The sequence below is a fragment of the Ambystoma mexicanum genome, chromosome 5p (assembly GCF_040938575.1).
Source record: "Ambystoma mexicanum isolate Mex_15411 chromosome 5p, UKY_AmexF1_1, whole genome shotgun sequence".
Classification (NCBI taxonomy): domain Eukaryota; kingdom Metazoa; phylum Chordata; class Amphibia; order Caudata; family Ambystomatidae; genus Ambystoma; species Ambystoma mexicanum.
Genome location: NC_090930.1, coordinates 780,486,264 through 780,504,320, shown reverse-complemented (window position 1 = coordinate 780,504,320; position 18,057 = coordinate 780,486,264). Strand labels below are relative to the sequence as shown.

At 46.6% G+C, this 18,057-nt stretch overlaps 1 protein-coding gene and 1 pseudogene across 1 annotated transcript in view; both read right to left on the bottom strand.

Annotated features, from left to right (window-relative positions):
* The window catches only part of STAC (SH3 and cysteine rich domain), a 1,207,284-nt gene that overhangs the window by 296,132 nt on the left and 893,095 nt on the right, over positions 1–18,057 (bottom strand). The gene's annotated exons all lie outside the window — the stretch shown is intronic.
* On the bottom strand, positions 16,743–17,251 carry LOC138481592 (proteasome subunit beta type-6 pseudogene; annotated as a pseudogene).

The following is an 18,057-nucleotide window of genomic DNA, read 5'->3' as shown; positions in this document are numbered from 1 at the left end:
GGCCAAATGCAGGTGTGGGTGCACACATTTTTACATTTCTGTGTATGTACAGTGGCATGGTTGTGGTGTCATACATGGGTGGTGGTTCCACCTGCATGTATCTGCACTATGTACATGTGCATGTGTGTTTATTTTACAAGTGTGCAACTGTGATACACCATGGATGCATGTGAGAGTGACATGCAGGAGGCTGATTGCCAGATGTGACAGGGATGGCGATCTTATCACTGCGACAGGTGGTGGAGATGTACAGATCCATGTATGTCTGGTGGTGTGTGTGCATGTGTTCTGCACTCCCCGTGTTGCATGTGAGGTGAGGCTCACCTTCGGTTGCTCATGCTGTTGTTTGCGTATGGATTGTGCTGCCTGGTGCAACATTCCTGTTGATGTGCTCATGTGTGTGAGTTCAAATGACATGTGTTTTGGGGAATGTGATGCCATGTATGAAGTTTGACACTGCCACTCATGGACAACTGTCATGTGTTTATCAGACCATTGTACAGTGCCCTGATGCCTGTGTTCTATCTCTCCCTGTCTGCAGCGTCAACTGATGAAGAGGGCAGAGACGGTGCTGTGGAGCAAAGCGGCAGGGATCACACCGCCAGCCGGAGACCCAACGCCCGGCCCTCCTCCCATGTTGTCATCTCGTCGGGGAGTGAGGAGTCTGGTGCCACGTCTGTGGCCGCAACTGCCAAGGGTAGGTCCAAGAGGCGGAGGTTGGAGGTGGTCTCCTTGGCAGCAGAAGGGGCAGCTAAGACCCCACAGGGTCTGATGGAGGAAGATGGCACAGAGTCATCCGGGTTGGTGGGGGGTTTGGTTGAGGAGGAGGCCGTGGAAGGGACACATACAGGGTCTGGAGGGGGGATTCCACTGGTGCTGGTGGTGCAGTCCAGGGGCAGGGACAGGAGGAAGCACAGGCTGCCGCGGAGGTGCTTGTGTGTAATCCAGCCCCCTATCCTGCGACTGCATAATCCCGCACCAGCAGGGATGCCTACGTCCAGACCCGTTTTCAGGGAGGGGATGAGCGCACAACAACTGGCCTTCCTCTCTCTGCGGACGTGTCAATCCGGGACCATGTTGAGCCTGTCCTGGCTGGGATGGCGTTGCATCAACGGGCATGCGGGATGACCTGCAGTGTTTTCGTGAAGACACTGCACGTTATCTCGGATGCCTCTTTGACCGCATCGACCTACTAGGACGTGTCACCAGTGCTGGATTCCTCTGTGTGCTGGACCTTGTACCGACCCCCTCCTCACCTGAACCCCCTATGCACCAGTCGTCCTCCGTGCCATCTTCCGGCCCATGTATCACCTGGGCACCCTGTCGAGTTGCCTCTGACCCAAGGCCTATCGCATGTGAAACCTCCTGCGCAGCCCCAAGATACACATACCCCGCTCGCATAAGGCATATCGCGTGTGATACTCCCCGCGCACCCCCAGTAACACACGTACCCCACTGGACCAGTGAAATCGCATGTGAAACTGCACATGCACCCCAAAATACACGTACCCCACTCGCCCAAGGCCTATCGTGTGTGAAACTTCCCGCGCACCCCCAAGATACACGTACCCCGCTCGCACAAGGCCTATCGCGTGTGATACTCCTTGCGCACCCCTCAGAATACACATAGCCCGCTCGCCCAAGGCCTATCGCGTGTGAAACTTCCCGCGCACCCCCCAAATGCACTGTACCGTCCCTGTGAACTGGTGCACGGTTAGCGCAGCCCTTTGCGCTGCATTGGGGATTTCAATGCCTTATCCTTGCGCAAGGGGCGTTCTTGGGGGCGTAATTGGCGCTGCGGGATGTTCTCTGCCCCAGCGCTCAAAATGGCTTTGATATTCCATGAATATGCGGTGCGCCAGAATGCTGTTTAGCGCACACAGCTGGCGCACGCTGGTGCACGCTACCTCTCTGCGCTGCTCGCATGCACTGCCTCTGCGCTGAAATCTATGAATGACCCTGAATATCAGTGACTCGCCCCCTGAAGTGTGCCTGAAATAAACCTTTAATGAGTCTAGCAATTATTGTACAGAATTCCAGAAAGACAAATTATTTGTTATTCCTATTCTTTCTTGTTTAGGGTCGCTTCTCAAAGTGTTACACTTGTGGAACTCCCTGTTTATTTTTCACGAGGTCTGAACAAGAAAGCCAGCCACTCCAGAAATAAAGAGCCACGTGGCTCTGGCCACGGCCGAGGAGCTTAAAGTATTTTTTAAAAAATGTTTAGGGGTAGCAAGGGAAACCATAGGGGGCGCAGCTGCGTCACCTGGTGACACCCAAATCACGAACCCACTTCTCATGGGGTCGTCCTACGAATTGGCATACACAGTCAGCAGACATTTGCCACAAGGATCGTGCCTCATGAACCGGCATCACTATTGCGAATGGCCTTCCTTTTGAAACTCACAATAATACAAATGCAAACCAGGATAGACTAATGCATGGCTCATTTATATGCATATTTGCTTTTCGTTTCTAGAATACATAAGTAACCTTGGATTGGTAAAAACTGGGGAAGATATTCATAGTTATGCAGTTATTTATTCAGCTCCTGAAAGCCATCAACAGAATATATGTAGTGCATTCATCTGAGAAATATATTCTGCATTCTATTTTAAATTCCAGTTTATAAACATTCATAGGTTTCAGTGTACAGGGTAAACTAGCTGGGTAATAAACCACATACAGTCTGAATGACGCAGTATACTTCCCACCTCAGTAAACAATGTCTGCTGCTGTACTTGTGCACTGATGCGGGGGCGGTTCTTGCAAACTCGTTTTGGATTTTTGGACTCGTTCTTTTCCCCTTTCGCGTCTTAGTAAACAGCACTGTCAGTTTATTAACCTGAGCCAAGAGTTAATGTATGGGGCGATTGATGCATAATTGATATGCCAAGTCTCCGAAGGCAGTGTGCCAAAGAAAGCTCATTCTGATCAAAGCGTTCATTAATGGGCCCGAGAAACTTGCAGTGGGTGTGTTCTCATGCAGGCACCAAGTCTTCAGAAAGGGGTGGGGCCATGAATATGCAATGGACAGTAGGTTCACATTTCTGATTCCCAGCAGCAAGCTAGCCTCCCTTCGCCAGCAGTATCTCTATGGTTGTACTTTCCAGAACTGGGGTTATGCACAACCGATTCAGATCAAATGCCCGAGTCCATATTGTTGGGTACTAAAAAAATCTATTCCGTAAGGTTGAGTGACATATATGTAGAGTTACAAAATGTAGATCCATCTAACACAATGCACACACAGTTTACATGAAAATTAGTAATTTGGGCACAAAATAGCAGACACGTTAAACAATCCCCCCAACAATAAAACACTTTTATAATATCAATATATAGTGTTACAATATTTAAAATATTTATATAGATGTATTACATTTTAAATAAATGAACACTCTTCCCATAATGCTACAAAGACGATGCAGGTCATCAGATGGTGGGTCACGTGACAAACAAGCAAGGCAGACAATCACACACAGAGCTGGACATACCTTTTACATAGAAAGAAAAACACAAGAGATTCTTCCATGTTAAACTCCATTGGCTGCAGGAAGAAGCATGCAAGAAATTCAGTTGATTTCCTTGTAAATAGGCATATAGTGAAACATTGGGAATTACTTCTCTTCTGCACGGAAATTACATTTCAAGCAGGGCCATGGTAGTCACCCAGTGTTTTGCATGTAATATGTAACATGCCCAAATACTTAAGCACAACAAATCTAATCAGTGGAACCCAGTAAGAAAAAAATGATGCTATTGTAAAGATATTCCAAAAGGTAAGAATCAAAATCACACAGTTTGTGGGAAGAGTGATGTGCTTTCTCACACCTTCCCTGCACATGTCTAAAATTGTTCAAAGATACAGGTGTGAGGAAAACTGCTTCCCATTGTTTGAGTATGTCTCAGTTTCTTGCCAGTTGTATGGACCTGTAGAAAAAGGGGGAAATCAGGACTGAATTCTATGCATACTTCTTCTGCAGCCAATGAAGTTTAAAGTGTAAGAATTACTTTTTTTTCTTTCTATGTAAACAACTATTTGTAAGGTAATCGGGGCAATTTAAAGTTAGCACTGTGCGCCTCTAAATATCAACGTCTTTATTCCCGGTAAAGCTGTCTTCAGATTTCAACAGGAGAAACGTGTAGTTTAAATGCACAGAAATGGTTACTATTTCCCTGAAAAGTGAGCCAACAAATTAAAGTAATCTTTAAACCAATATAAGGATTGCTTTTTTCATGTGCGCAAAATCATTCAAGGAAAACGACATTTAAATGTGCAGTGCAGTTGCTTAACCCACCCTTACAGTTTCTAATAGTATATCATCATTGCTTCTACTCACAAACATTCAAAGTATTTATAACAAATGTTTTAATCTAGAGAATATGTGTCAATATATATTTATGAAGTGATCAGATAAAACATGTTTTTTTCATATTCATTTTTTATTGCCATTTTGAAACATAATATGAAACAAAAAACCTCCCCTTTCCCCCACCCAACCACTTCTCCCTTCCCCTTCTTCCCAGGTCCTTTGCTTTCCCTTCCACCTTTTCCTGAGAATCTTGCCAAACGTCCTTATCCTTCTTCTTCACAGAGGGTCCTGCGAGTCTCCTCTTAGCCTTGTGAATGTGATGGTCCTCAGACCAGACCCGAAAGCTGCATCCTCCTTGGACACCATGCTTTCCTTGAGTCTTTCATTAGGAATTGTAACACTATGTCCCAGTCCATAAGGAATTTCTGGTGCTCTCCCCTGATTGTGTTTGTTACTTTTTCCATGGCTACCAGGTTCCAAATTTTGCCCATCCATTCATGTTCTGAGGGTGCCTCTTTTTCTTTCCATTTACAGGCTACTAGTAGGGCCCCTGCCATTACCAGGATGACGTACATTTTCCTCTGCACCCTCGTTGTTAACTTGTCCAGCTCTCTGTCCATGCCCATTATGAACAGCCCCTTATTTGGAGTCTTCTCTGTGCCCAGCATGCCCCTAATAGCTTCTTGGATCATTTCCCAATGGTGTTCTATTACTGTACATAGCCACCATACGTGTTCCCAGGTTCCTTCCTCTCTGCATCCCCTCCAACACAATCCGGATGATGTCCGGTATATTTCTGACAGTCTAGTGCAGGTGAGGTGCAATTGATTCATCATTTTGATACAGATCTCTTGGATTTGTAGCGATTGTGCCAGCCTAGGAATACCTGCCCATAGATTATTCCACTGGTCCATATCTATCTCTTCCGTGGCTTCCTTCTCCTAGTTAATCATAAACCTTGTTATCCCGGATTCATCCCACTCTTTAAACAGTATATAAATGTTTCATACCAGATGTTTGTCACCGGAGTTGGAGGTCACTTATTTCTCAAAAGGGGTTAACTCTCTTCTCGCTGCCTGTCTTATCTTAGGGTTTATGGCCCAGTGTCTCAGTATGGCAGAGCAGAATCTCTCTGCTTCCTCTAGCCCGAAGTCACTTTTACATTGGTGGAAGGTTTTTATCTCTGCTTCTTGTAACAAATCCCTTATCTTCGTACACATCCCTTCCTGCCACTTTACAAAGTCCCTCCTGTCGCCCCCTGTCATGAACCGTGGGTTCCTGAAAATTGGGGTGAGCGTTGAGGAGAACATGGTTATCTTTGATTGCTTTACCAGATCGTCCCACGTTTGCCCCACCAGGGCTTCAATGTCACTGCAGTACATATTTCGCAGTCTGTCTGCCTGGGGCAGCCGCAGAACCCCCTCTGGATCCTCCCCCACCACCGCTCTATCCATGTCCCTCCACTTTTTCCCTATGTCCTTGTTTGCCCAATTCCTCAATATTCTAATTTGGGCCTCTTGGTAGTATGCAACAGGGTCTGATTCTCCCAGTCTCCCTTTGCGCCTGGGCTGCAGCATCACCCTGTATGAGATTCTTGGTTTCTTCTGCACCCATATATGGGCCTGTGTGTTTTTGTGTATAGCTCAGAAGAATGCCATCTGCACCCTTGGTGAGATAGCCATGAACATATGTAACATTTTCGGCATCACTGACATTTTTATGGCTTTTATTCTGCCCAGCCAGGATACGGAGAGGGGACTCCACCTGTGTAGCATAAGTTTGATGGTTTCCAGTAGAGGTGGGTAGTTCACTTCAAATAGCTGATCTATAGTTTAAGTAATGTATATTCCTAAATATTTTAGCTTGTTAGGAGCCCACTTGTGTGGTTTTCTGGGTCTAATCTCCCTTTCCCTTTCTGGTGACATCTGCAAAATCAGCACCTTCGACTTGCCCTTGTTTATTTTCTGCCCGGCTACCTTCCCGAACTGGTCAAGGACACCGTCCACTGCCTTAAGGGACTTTTCTGGGTTGGGGATTGTCAGCTGCATATCGTCCGCAAATGCTGTGACTTTATACATCTTCCACCCAAATGGTACCCTGTGTATTTTAATGGGTGCCCCTAATCTTACTCAGGAGAGGTTCTAGATGTATTAGCGGGGACAGCCCTGCTTCGTACCCCTAGTTACTGCCACCGGCTCCAAGAGTTCTCCATTTATGAGTAGACGCAGAGATGGGTTTTGGTAGATGGCTGCGATTTTGCTATAAATGTCTCCCTGAATCCCATTTTATGCATGGTGAGAAAGAGAAACCCCCTTTCCACCCTATTGAATGCTTTTTCTTTGTGTAATGCCAGCACTAGGGTCTCGGTACGTGATTTGTTGACCTTCTCTATAATATGTCCGATTCTTCTTGTGTTATCGTGAGTTTGTCTCCCACGTATAAAGCCCGACTGATCATGGTATATCAGGCTGGGGAGAAGGGGTCTAATCAGGATTCCAGGATCTCAGTATATATTTTGGTGTCCAAAATAATAAGGTGTAAGCGCGATTGGACTATATAAGCCGCATATTGCATTTTCCCTGCTTTTGACAACAATATCACTTTTGTCTCCTCCAATGAGGATGTTATCCCCCCCATTGCAAATCTGTTGAATAAGGTGGTCAGCCGTGGGACCAGGATCTCCTTGTAGGTTTTATAAAATTCTGCTGTGAAGCCATCTGGTCCCGGAGCTTTATTGGGGGGAGCGCTGTGAATGCTCTAAGCACCTCCTCTCTTGTTATCCCTTTCTCTAATTCTTCCCTTTCTTGTGGCGTTATCTTAGGTAGGTTACACTTCTCTAAATATTCCCGCTGGCTCCCCTCATTTGGTACCTCTGATTTGTAGACATTCCCATAGAAGTGCGCCCTCTTGATGGACTTAATGTCGGTACGGTCCTCCCCCTCTGCTGTCTTTATTTTTAGTATGGTTCTCTCTTTTTCTTTAATTCAGCGTATTCTGGCAAGTAATCTGTCCGCTTTATTTGCCTTAATATAGTATTTCTGTTTGAGGTGCATCAGGGACCTCTCTTCCCTGCTTGTTTGTAACATTTCCAGTTGACCTCTAACCTCTCTGAATTCCTTACTTACTTCCCCTGAGGGTTTGGCTGCCATTTTTTGGGTGAGTGCCTTCAGTTTGTCCTCCAGGTATATTTCTGTCTGCCTAATCTCCCTCTCTCGTCTTGCTTTAATCGCTGTTATCTTTCCTCTGATAGTAGCCTTGAATGCATCCCAGACAACTCGGGGGTCTATTTACTGGTTCTCATTCATATGAAATTACTGATCTATCCCCTCCCTTAGATCCTTCTTCAGAATTTGATCCTTAAAGATATATGCCGGATACCTCCACCTTCATTGCCCCGCTGGTTGTTTGGATATTTGGATATTGTGTGTGAATATTGTGTGGAGTTCTTTCGAGGGCTTGGTTTGGGTCTGGTAGATTCTCCCGTTCTTCTCCCTCTCTGAGTCCCACACAATATTGAAGCCTCCTACTAATATCATGTTCACCTTGGCGAACCCTTTCAGTTTGTTCGTCATTGCCTGTATAAAGTGGTCATGTGCCGTATTAGGGGCATAGAGTGAGACTAGGGTTATTGGTTATTGTCTGTCTCCCTCCCTGATTTAATGCTATGAACCTCCCCTCTTTGTCCCTACTCACCCCTGTTATGTTAAGTTCCAGATTGTTTTTCAACACTATAAGGATGAGGGTTCCTCCTTTCTTCTCTGGGCCATTTGACTGTTGTATTCGGTCATAACCTTGCAGTCGAATTCTGAATTTGTATTTTTCTTGTATGCGTGTTTCCTGCAGGGCTTCTATATCCAGGATTTCCCTAGCTAGATAGTGGTCTTGTCTTTTCCTCTTGACTGGCGAGTTGAGCCCCCTTATTTTCAGAGAGATAACTTTTATCCCCCTTTCCTTGTGCACCCTCTTCTTAAGAAACCCTCTTCCTACCCCTCCTGCCCGGCTAACTATCACCCAATCTCCATCACTCCCTTCCTGGGCAAGCTCCTGGAGAAACGGGCCATCTCCCAGCTTAACCTCCATGCTGAATCTGTTGGTAGTCTTCATGACCATCAATCTGGCTTCAGAGCGGCCAGAAGCACGGAAACTGCTCTCCTGAACATCCGTGAGAAACTGCTCTTGAACCTCGACTCCAACACCCCTTGTGTTCTCATTCTGCTCTGGGTATCACTGGTCAGGCTCTGGCGTGGCTGACTTCTTTCCTTTCCAATCGACCCTCCCAGGTCCAACTTGGGTCCTTCCTCTCTCACGTCTTCTTCTCCACCTGTGGTGTTCCCTAGGAATCTAATCTCTCTCCCTGGCTTTTCAACCACTATCTGGCACTCCTTGCCCACTGCATCGCCGCCCTCTGCCTCAACTTTCAGTGCTATGCGGACGATACCCAGCTCATTTTCAGGCTACCCTCGGCCTCCTCCTCTCCTTCCCTCATTTCTGACTGTCTGTCTGCTATCCAGGAATGGTGTGCCGCCAATGACCTCTGCCTTTATGCCAGTAAGACTGAGATTCTACTCATCGGCACACCCACTCCCTCCTTCCCTGCAGCTCTCTGGCCTGCCTCTCTTGGCCCTCTTCCTGCTCCTACCTGCAAGGCAAAAAACCTCGGGGTCATCTTCAACTCCACACTCTCCTTCTCTCCTCACATATCTGACGTCTCTAAGAAGTCACACTACCAGCTGCACCTCCTCAGAGGTATTCTTCCCTTCCTCTCCTTCCCCCAGAAGCTCACTGTCTCCCGAGCCCTGGTTCTCTTGAAGCTGGACTACTGTAACAGGCCCTATCTTAATCTGCCTGCCTCCACTCTCCGCCCTCTGCAACTCATCCAGAACAGAACTGCGAGACTTGTCCTTGGCCTCAAGCCCAGGGACCGTATCTCTCCAGGACTGAAATCTCTACATTGGCTCCCAGTGGCTGCGAGGATTCAGTTCAAAACCCTCTGCATTGTCCACAAGGCCTTCTGGGGCCTGGGGCCTAAATACCTTCAACTCTCTCTTCCTAAATATCTTCCTTCCCAAGCCCTTCGCTCATCCGTCTCCAACTCCCTCAGGGTCAGCCGCTTCTCAAAGCAACGAGCTGGGGGTAGATCTCTCTCCGCGGCAGGGGCCTCCTTCTGGAACAGCCTTCCCGCCTCCCTGAAATTTGAGGAGAACCATCTCCAGTTCCGGAAGCACCTCAAAACCTTCCTCTTTGCTTCTGCTTTCTCTGTCCCTCTCCCCTGCTAAATTCTTCATTGAAATTGCACTGAATCTGCAACTGGCCCACTCTCACCGACCTCGGTCCTGGGCCCAGCCACTCTCCAATTGCACTGCCTCCCTGGCAACCCCTGCACTGCGGGACTGTCTCTGTATCCCTACAGCCCCCCCTTCCCAGCACTTGTCTCCACTTACCTTCACTTGCCACCAGCTGGCCCTATTTATTTATTTATTTTATATATATATTTTTTTTATTCTACTTACTTGTACTGCACTTCCCTCCTCCCCTTCCCCTTGCACTTTTCCCTTCACCTACCACTGCACTTGCGCGGTCTGAATGATACCTGGCCTAGTAGGATCATTGTCTGTCTTCCCCTTGTTCCCCCCTCCCTGCCTCGTCACGCCTTGAAACACCTGTGTATAGGCGCGTTACAAATGCCATATCATATCATATCATATCATATCCATTGCTTAATGGTTTCTCGCACCCTCCCCTTCCTTTTTTGGCCTCATTATGTCTTCCGTACCTGGTTCCCTCCCTCCCCCCCTTTCCCTGGGGTGGCTCGATCAGCCTCTAGACCCTCCGAATATTCTTCTCGGGTGTTGTGCCCATTTCCCCCCGGAGCTCCCCGTGGGGGGCCCACCCTGACCCATGTGGCTCTACCAAACTGTCCCCCTTCACCTCCCCACCCCTGCGCATGTTATCTTTGCCCCTCCCCAGGCCTTCTTGTTTTATACCTTGGCGTCTTGATGAGCTTTACTTTTTGGTTCCTCTTTCTGGGGCCCCCGAGTGGTGTGTTGCTTCTTCTGCTGGAAGAGTTGGGCCTTTTGGGACCCTTTTTTAACTTGTTTTCTTCTTCGATTCCTGGGTTGACCACTCCCCAGCCTTCCTTTTCGGCGGATCCCTTTCTGGTTCCTGCAATTCGCTATATGTCTGGTCTATCGCCAAGCCCAGGATGTCTGCGCCCTCCTCCCATGTGGTTATTCTCCTTTGTCGGTTGTCCAGTTCGAATATAAGGCCAAAGGGGAAGGTCCATTTATATCTTATGTTTCGCTTCACCAGTTCTTGGACTATCGGGCGCATCATCCATATTTTGGTGATTGTGGTCTGGGACAAGTCCTGGTACAGTTGAACTGTGGCCTTGTTAACTTTGAGCTCATCAGATCTTCCAGCTGTCGCTAAAGTGTTCTCTTTCTGTGTAAATCTGTGCATCGCCACCAGGACATCCTTAGGTCTGGCTCCCGGTTAATTCCTCTTTGGCCCGACCCTATGTAGTCTGTCTGTCAGGATTTTCTCTGCGTCTGATGAGTCTGTCAGTGATGCAAATAATTGTTTCACTGTTTGTCGCAGATCGGCATCTTCCACTGACTCAGGGATATATTTAATCTTGATATTTGCCCTTATAGACCTATTTTCAAGATCTTCGGCTGGATCTCTAGATTGTGTGTCTGACCCTGGCCCGATGTTCCATCATTTCATCCACTTCATGATTGTCGTCAGCCAGCTCCTGCAAGGCTTTTTCGTTAGTATTTACTCTTGCCTCCAGAGAATAAAGTTCACTCTTGACCTCCTTTATTGCCCCGGTCAGATCCTCCTTTATTTTGTCTAGTTGCAATTGCATCATACTTGACGTCCTATCCCCGAAATTTTGGAAGCATTGCTCCATGAACCTTTGCATTACCCCTCTTTCTTCCTGGGTTTTCTCATGGGGGGTATCTTCTTCATTGCTGCCCTCGCACATGTCACTGTCCGGGATAATTTCCCACTCTCTCCTCCACATTTTCTGAATTGCCCCTCCATCGCTCTTTTTGTGCCCTTTTGCTGGGGTCTGGGGCTCCTTTCCCCTGGTTTTTGACATCTTAGGTTGTATCCGTGTGTCTGATTGGGGATGAGGGGGGTATGTTGATCCTTTGCCTCTCCCTTGGTATAGGTCTTGTTCACGACCCTGCTGCCCCAGAGATTCAGTCCTAGGGCACATTCTGTTTTTTCTTCCTTTTTTCCCAGGTGGGGGGTGTCCACACTTGACTCCATCCCCCTCGAAGGATCCAGCTACCCCTTGCTGAATGCACCACTGGGGCTTCCGGCTCTAGAGCGTTCCGGGCCTCTTTGCTGCTCACTGCCTTGATCTGTTATCTGTTGTATTCTGGGGGTGGGGGGTCTTGTGGCTCTTCTTTGCATCTTTCTGCTGTAATGCATTGGTACAGCCCCCCCAACTGTGGTTTCCTTGTCTTTCAAGCCTTGGCTGGGGACAGGGGGACCAGGTTCCAGCAAGCCTTCCTTTTCCCCTTTCAGGTCAGGCTTGGGGCCTTATGAGACAGCCACTCCGCCCAGGGTACTTACCGCATTCCCGTTGCTGGGGCCGGAGTTGGGGCGCTGCTTCTCACCTAGCTGCATACGCAGCCTTTCTCTCTCTTCCTCCCGACTCCCTCTCTGTCTCCCCCAAGACTCTCACTGACCTGCTGCTTCCTTATCTCCTCCTCCAGATCCAGGTCCCTGTTGTCATGCGGCTCCGGTCTCTCTCCACTGCTGCTGTCTACCGCTTCGCTTGGGCACCCTGCGATGCCAGCTGTACCTCTTCTGTTCCGCACTGCACCTCCGTAGGGAGCTGCCACTCTTCCTCTCCTCGTTTATTCTGCTCAGCTCTCTGCAGGGTCCTGTCTCCCTCTGGGTATTCGGCCGCTGGCAACTGTGTAACTGCTTTGCTCCGTTCCTAACAGCGAGGGCCATTCTACGCCTGGGCCTCGCACCTTCCGCCCTCTGGGTCTCCACTCTTCTCTGCCCGGGGGTGTCTCAGAAGGCACAGCGGTCCCCTCTTCTCTCTGCGCCCTTCCCTCCTGGTTAGGTATTCTTGAGGCTGCTGCCCCTCCACTGTGTGTTTCCTTCTGGTCGGTTCTGCACCACCCGGTCTCTGACTCATTTGATGCCTCACCTGCTGGCAGTCGTGTCTGCGGACACTGCTTCCCTTGTCTCTTTTCTTCTGAGGGTATGAACCAGCCACAGGCTTCCCTCCAAGACCTTTTTCTGTGCCAAACCTTGCCTGGGGAGGGTTTTTTAGCCTTACAATTCTATTCTGGAACGGTGGGGATACGAAGCATGTTTGATCACTGTCTCCTCACCCTGGCGGCCATCTTGGAAGCCCATATAAACATTTTTATATTCAAATCAATACACAAATAACATTCCAGACAAGCCAACACGTGTTTCTCTCCTACCAGGAGCTTCCTCAGGGCCTTAAATTAATACATGCGAGTACTGAACTTTATCATACACATGCTGCGTACAAGCAGTGTCTAGAAATACACTGACCTGCTTAAATAAGGAAATCAAAAAGCAAAAAGAAAAAAGGGCAGACAATACAGGAGAGGAGAAAAAGAATAAGTAATTAAAATTAATATCAGTGTCTAGTTTGAACCTTATTTGTTTCTTCATACATGTTCTAAATACGAAAATTGCACACCAGTCCTTGGATCTGAAATGCTCCTCTCTGGTCATGTACGCAGAGAGAATTTGATGGCCTCCTTGTTCCTAATGTCAGTATTTATGAAGTGAAACTGTGAATAGAATGATCTTAAAGAGTATTAACTAAACAATACATTGTTAGGACTTTTTAAAATTAAGTGTGATACTTAAAGTGATTGAGGCCTACCATTATTTAATCGAGTTATGGGGTAGGGGGTTGACTTTTAAGTCATCCTATTCATTTAGAGACTTCTTATGTTCTTTGTCATCTATTTGTAGGCACGTATGTTGCCCACAAAGTAAAATAAAGAATCACTGGATTCTCTAAACACCTATTATTAATGAGCATGTTACTTATTAGTGGTTACACGAGGAAAATGGTGATTCATGTAATATGTTATTTGAGTAACACTCTCTCCCCTGCTAAAATCACCGAACCTGCACTGAATCTGCAACTGGCCACTCACTGATCTCGGTCCTTGGCCCTGCCACTCTTCCCTGCACTGCCTACCTGCACTACGGGACTGTCTCTGTATCCTACAACCCCTTCTCTCGGCACTTACCTTGCACTTGCCACCAGCTGGCCCTATTACTTATCTTGTATTCTACTAACCATGTACTGCACTTCCCCTCTTCCCTTCCCCTTGCACTTTTCCCAGTCCCCCTACCCTTGCACTTGCGCGATCTGAATGACACCTGGCCTAGTAGGATCGTATTCTGTTCTCCCCTTGTCCCCCCCCTGCCTCGTCACGCCTTGAAACACTTGTGTATAGGCGCGTTACAAATGCCATATCATATCATATCATATCAGTAGAAAAAGTAGCTATACGTGTATAGTAATGATGGCTTAACCAACACCACTCTAAGCTTCTTTATGAAGGAATTCTTCCTTTCCTCTCTTTCCCCCAGGAGCTCAATGTATCTAGGGCACTGGTTCGCTCTAGTCTAGACTACTGTAATAGCCTTTTCCTTAACACAACCGATTCTTCCCTACGACTCGTCCAGCTAATCCAGAATAGGGCTGCAAGACTTATCATTAGTCTCAATCCCAGGGACTGCATCTCTCCAGCTCTAAAAACTCTCCACTGGCTCCCAGGTGCTGCAAGGATCACTTTCAAGTCCCTCTGCATCATCCACAAGGCTTTCTAGGGCTACTCGCCCTCCAGATCTTTAGGTTCCTCCGGCACCAACTCTCTGTGTGTTAAGCGTTTTGCCAAAGAGCAAGCTGGTGGCCGATTTCTTTCCTCAGCAGGCTCCCTCCTATGGAACAGCCTCCCCTTTCCTCTTCGTCTTGAGCCGGATCTCCTCAAATTTCTGAAGCTACTCAAGACTTTCCTTTTCTCCTCCTCCTTTCCTTCCTCCCTCCTATGCTAATTCCCACACTTGCTGAGATTGGTGACCAGGGTCTTTGTGTGTCCTCCTGGGTTCTGGTCTCCCACACCCAACCCCCTACAATCTCCACCCCTCCCAGCACTTTGCCTTGGCACCCTCCAGCCTATGCCATAACAGACCTGCACTTTTTTATTTATCGGCAGCTGGCGATTCTACCTAGGCACTTACAGCTGCTCACTCCCTAGCACTTCCCGCCTCATGCACCTAGCACTTATCCCCCACTCCCCCATCCCTTCTCTCTTTCTGCACTTGCATGTAATGAATGCTCACAAGGCCTAGTAGGGTAGGTCTGCTTGTATCTTTCATTGTTATATTTGATTCACTCCCATGTTCCCTCCCTGTTGCCATGTGGGCACTTTGAAACACAATTTACTTGATGCATAAGCGCCTTACAAATGCAAAATAAATAACAATAAAAATAAATAAACGGACCAACTACCTATACACAACATGTATACTTCCTTCCAGAGATAGAATTAGTAAACACTAATATTTCCCAGATGCAGTGGCTAGGTTTTAGGCTTTCAGTGCTATTATGAATATGAATCTAAAGCACTCAGGTTCACTAGGGTTACTTATTGCCAGAAACTATCGCTCCTTCTGCTTTTGCCTGTAGTCAGAGTTTCTCTATGGCATAGTCAACATGATCAGGTGCATTTGTATATTGTGACATCACAATATATACATTTAAACATTTGAAATCCCAGCACTACCATGTTGTATTTGACAATTGTGTTTACAGGGATAGAGTGCAGCACATTTCTTAGCCAGAGGATTTGATCAGACTTTCCAGAGGACACCTATAAGCCTTTTTTTTCTTAGTTTTCTTTTATTGTATATGGTTTATAAAAATCTTTAACACACATTCTCATACACTTTACAGCAATGGACATTCATATATCATATAAAAACATGGCATCGTTTTCACTACTCCATACCAATCCCCCTGATCATTATCATTCCTTAATCAGAATCAAGTTTCAATAATTTGTCCATAAATTTCATAGCAGCCAGTATAAGACTTAGCTTTTCACCCATTGATAACTTCTCCCACAATTCCTGTGCTGATTGAGTGCTTATACTGTTGACACAATCAGCTACGTATTTAGTTCTTATCTCAGATAAGGGTCCACAGGCCACCATCAAGTGGTATGACGACTATCTCCCCTCCCACAAAACCTCCAGATCAAAGTTGGGGCCTGTTTCCTTACAAATTGCACTTCTCTTGTTGCAGGATGTTAAGACGGAGTCTCATAAATGCGTCCCGATAGACGGGGGATGGAAATTTGGCTAGGTATGAAGGCAATTGATTCATCGGTCTTGCATCAAAAGATAAATCCATATTTAGATATTATTGCCTGCATATCAATCCAATCCTGCAGTTTTGTTTTGTCGTAACCCTGTCAGGGTTCATTATCAGAACCCCTAGTGAGGTAAATAAATGTGCCAGCCAGTCTCTGCAACTTTTTTGCCATTTTTCCACCAAACACTTCTGGTGTGTTCTAACGACATTTCTCAATATCTCAAAAGAGGCGGGGGAAGTGATCAGGCATGCTGCATTTTCTGAAGAAGGAGATCGACTTCCATTGCATAATGGATTCCTAATCATAGCAGCTGGTAGAGATTTTGGTAGCAAACAATCCTCTCCTCCAAAAACACCCTTCGAGGATCTGCCACACTTTCCAGAACAGATTTAATATCGCTTCAGCCCCACACGTTAAGACCGGCACCACCTTCTGTTTATAAAAAACGATCACTAGGGTAGTTGTAAATCTCTAGTAGTGCTTATATAGAGCCAATCCTTGAGCCGCTAGTCTTTTCATTTTAATTCTAAGACAAAAGTACCAGGGTCTGGTTGACCACTATTGCCAGTCGACCACTGGTAATCTTTTTCCCTCCAGATACCACACGGTTTGCTTCTTATTCCTTCTTTTTAACGTCCCTTTACGGCCAGATGTTAAGATCAAAATACCTTTTTGGAAATTCACTCTAAGGCTATTAGCCGCTGTGTACTTGCTCAATTGAGTTAGTCTTCGCTGGAGAGCTACTTGAGCTTGATCGATGAGGACAAGTACCTCCCTTTTTTCATTTTCTTTTTCAAATGTATATATTGCCACACACCTAAGTAACAGAATAGGGAATTTGAAAGGTAGATGCAGATGGTCCTGCTGTGCCACAACAGCCGTGAACAATAAGTAGGGGAGACAAGCTCCCAATCAACATTAAAGGGTGGCAGCTCATTGCCAAGAATGACCTTTTGCTCGACTCCGAATTCTGTAATTGCAGCCAATCAGATCACACCACCACTGGAGCCATCACGTTCCATCATTAGCCAGCAAGCAACGGCATAAACGTGAAACACTTTTCTTTTGTCACTCCCTTCTTTAAAGGGAATCCACAAAACCATAAATGTAGGAACTTCCAGAGCCCACATTGGAGAAAGGCTGATGGACCATCATCTCGCCCATGGGAACGCTGTACAACTGGCCACCTTTCCTGGAGTCCCACCATGCTACGATAATCCAGGCCATAAAATCTTCATGGTACTTGCAGCACATCTCCTTGAAAAGGTTGGCAGCTGTCTTCACCAGTGGCGGCTCGTCCAGCTCAATGCTGTGGAATCCAAGTTGGTAAGTAACTGCCTGAGCAATGGCTTGAGTGACTGTGGCAGATCCAGAGCAGCAGCAGTAGATCTGATCATTAATTGGTGTCACTTTGTCCGTCACTCTGTTTGAAAAGTAGGCTGTGGTTGTGGTTCGAGAGTCTGCACCAATGACCACTCCTCCATCAAATTCCACAGCCATAATAGTGGTCCCTGTGCTAAATTCCTGTCCCATCCAGTCGGAACAAAGATCAGCACATCTGCCAGGCGGAGCTCTGCACCCGTTAGAGTTGTTACAGTCTCACAATGTTCCTCTTGGGGAGCTCACATATAGAGGGTACCGCAGTAGTCTAACCTTGTAATTACTGCTGCTCTGTCAATCATCTGTTTGCAGGATGTAGTCAAGGATATATTACACACTGTGTTTCAATAATGGGTCGTTTGTGGCACTTTTTATGCTGGCTTTGCAAATGAGCCCTGAATGAGTGGAAGAGTGATCTCTCTTATCATTCTACTAGGGTGTTCCCTCATTAGCAACTGGGTATTCCCCATGCGAATATGGAAATACCTTGTTTTGATATGTACATCCCTGATGATCTGCTTGTGCTCATGAGAGCATGCCTGCACAGTCAGAGCCAAAAAACGGCCTCCAGGCAAACCGCATTTCTCTGAAGCAGTGTGCAGTCGGAATATTGTGTTCAATTAAGCGGGGTACAATGTCCTGCAGCACAGTATTACATAATGCAACCATTATGACATTTTGTACAGTTTATGAATATGATCTTATGCATATAATTATATCATTAGATCACATCTGGGTAATGCAGACGTGTACACTACTAATTTAATGTTGACCTAATTAAAAGCATTCCATTGTCACAGGAATTAAGGGTGCTCCCATGTCCTATCAAAATGAAAGTTCAACTATCTAAACTGAAATCATAACGTCACTTAGTGGTCTATAATACTTTACCATACTGAGATTCAGGCAGCAAGTGATACGTCTATGGGTGAGAGACAGTGAGGAAGCAGCTTTCTCAA